The sequence below is a fragment of the Herpailurus yagouaroundi genome, unplaced genomic scaffold, assembly GCF_014898765.1.
Source record: "Herpailurus yagouaroundi ecotype Mexico unplaced genomic scaffold, PumYag 222, whole genome shotgun sequence".
Lineage (NCBI taxonomy): Eukaryota > Metazoa > Chordata > Mammalia > Carnivora > Felidae > Herpailurus > Herpailurus yagouaroundi.
Genome location: NW_024412453.1, coordinates 10,145,493 through 10,148,044, shown reverse-complemented (window position 1 = coordinate 10,148,044; position 2,552 = coordinate 10,145,493). Strand labels below are relative to the sequence as shown.

Sequence of the window (2,552 nt, the reverse complement as noted above, 5' to 3'; positions counted from 1 at the left end):
CCCCCCACTGGGTGACCTCTAGCCAAGGGCCTCACCTCTCACTGCTCCAAGCACAGTTCACAAACCATCACTACCCCCTGGGAGCTTGTGAGAAAAGCAGAACTTCAGGCCCAGACCTACTGAGTCAGAATATGCATTTTATCACGACTTCCAGGTGATTTCTGTGCCTCAGTTTCCCCATCCCTCAAATGGAGTTAAAATGTGCTTATGCATATGTGGTGCTTGCTGTCTGTTGCTACCGTTACTCGTGTTCTTGTTATTGAAACAACTCACTCTGGACAAGAGGAAGCCTGGTCCCAGGTCGCCTACGACCAGGCCCCCACCTCTGAGCATTCCCACGGGTGGGTTTCATGGGACCCCCTGTGAAGAGGAGGAGGCTGAGGCTCAGAGAGGTGCGGTGACTTGCCCCAATTCCACATGGTGAAGCCCAAGTTCACTCTACACATGTCTGCCCCTGTTACTAATGTTAAGAGCCGGGGCGCCCAGGTGGCTCAGTTGGTTGAGCCTCCGACTTTAGCTCAGGTCATGATCTCAGTTTGTGAGTTCGTGCCCCACATCGGGCTCTGTGCCAACAGCTCAAAGCCTGAAGCTGCTTCAGATTCTGTGTCTCCCTCTCTCTCTCTCGCCATCCTCTGCTCATCCTCTCTGTCTCTCTCTCTAAAACAAACATTAAAAAATTTTTTTGTAAGAGTGAATGGGTAGGATTGCTTCCTCTGCATCGGAACCAAGCATTTGATGGGCTCACAGTGACCTTGTGATGGTGACCTAACTCCCACCCCCATTTTCACATGAAGGACAGAGAGGGTAGGCTGCTTTTCCAAAGCTAGCCAGCAGGAAAGGCTGGATTTGAACCCAGCGGTCTCTCAACTTTTAAGTCATGGGGCATTTTCCCAGAATCTTTCTCCCCAGAGTGTCCCTGGCCTCCTCACTCATCTGCCAGTCCTGGCACTGGGGTTCTGAGCTCACCCCTGCCATGTCCTCACCACTAATGAGGTCTGTGCCAACTAAGGATGGGGCTGTCCAGACCCGCTAGAACTGGCTCCTTGGGAAGAACCTGTTTCCTCCTGCTCTGGGCTCCCAGGTGTGGCTCCTCTGGGCAGGGGCCAGGAGCTGCTCTGAGATGCTTGATCTGTCCTCAGGGGTACCTGACCTCGAGCTGGGCTTCCCTGTGCCTCTCTGTCCCCTGTTCCCGCTTAATTACACCCCCTCCAGCCACCCGCCGCCCCCCCCCCCCCCCAGTTCACCATCTGGATCTCCTGGGCTAGGGTGTAGTGGGGCCAGGCCCAGAATTCTGCAGTGTGATCGTTCATTCATTCATTCATTCATTCATTCACGCATCATCCCCATATTCGGCACCTACTGGGTGCCAGGTGCGATTCTGCAGACTTGGCAACGAGAAGGACAGACCCAGTCCTGAGGGGGAGAGACAGACCAGGGAGAATAATGAAGGGGACTGCTGTGGAGATCTGAAAGGTGAAGGGCAAGAATGCTGCAGCAGGAGGAAAGAGCACTGCCAAAGGCCCAGAGCGGGGAAACAGCTGGGTGCGTGCAAACCTGGAAAGAGGCCAGCTGTGCTGGAGCGGGGGGTAGTAAGGAGGGCTTGGCCACCAGGCCTGGTGAGCTGGGTCCTCCCAACTTCTCCCAGAGGCTTTGCTGGAGGCTGGGAAAGACTGTTACAGCAGACAAGCCTTCCAGCTCCCAGGATGAGGGGCTCCCCCTGCCCCCCTCCTGCCTTCCAAACCGAGGGGCCCTGGAAACTTGGGCCACAGAGGCTTTGGAGGACCGGCTCTCACCTCTCCTGTAGGCCCCAGCTGGCCACAAAGGGAGTGTCATCTCGCGGGACTGCCTTTTTGGGTGGACAAATGGAGATTACTAACTGGCACCTTGGGGTTTACAGGCAGACAAGGCCCGGCCTCGAATCCCACCTCTATCACGAGAGGGCTGGGGGTACTTCAGTACTTTGGAGCCTGGGTTGGTTCTTCCGTCCCAGGTCGGGTCGAAGAAGTGTGTTGAGCGGTTAATACAGGTCGTGGCACCTGGTGGGGGCTAATCCCAGGGTTCGTAGGTTAAATTCCGTGACTACAAGCGGCCAAATGCCCCGCGGCCTCAGCCCGCACCTGAATGAGAGCTCCGTGCGGGCAGGGGCGTTGTCTGTCGTGTTCGTGTCTGTTCGCGTGGCCACCGGCGAGCCCGGCACCCGTGGGTGTTCCGTAGTGTGGAGGCAACGGAAGCACGAACGATGAATGAATGAATGAATGAACGAATGAAGGGACGAGTGAATGACCTGCTCCCTCCCCAGACTAGCAGGTTCAACTCCAAGGTCCCGCCTCTCTGCTGCCCCGGCCCAGGGTTCCGCCGCTCCCCGTTTCCAGGCTACACCCTTACCTGCGGCGCGCCTCAGTTTCCCTCTCCGTGAGTGGGCGGGAATAGGGGCAGCGTCGGGGCGCTGGAGGGAGAGCTGCCGCCGGCGTCCCGCACAGCCCCAGGCGCCCAATCCGCGCGCGCCGAGGCCGAGCCCGCCCCCCACCCCCGCCCCCCGGCCCCCGGCCCCC

The 2,552-nt window shown here is 58.2% G+C and overlaps 1 long non-coding RNA gene across 1 annotated transcript in view; it reads right to left on the bottom strand.

Annotated features, from left to right (window-relative positions):
• Positions 1 to 2,501, bottom strand: part of LOC121019513 (uncharacterized) — a 69,126-nt gene extending 66,625 nt beyond the window's left edge. Inside the window, exon 1 of the long non-coding RNA XR_005785630.1 lies at positions 2,386 to 2,501. This is a non-coding gene — a long non-coding RNA (uncharacterized LOC121019513). The remainder of the gene's footprint in view (positions 1 to 2,385) is intronic.
• Between the last annotated feature and the right edge of the window lie 51 nt (positions 2,502 to 2,552).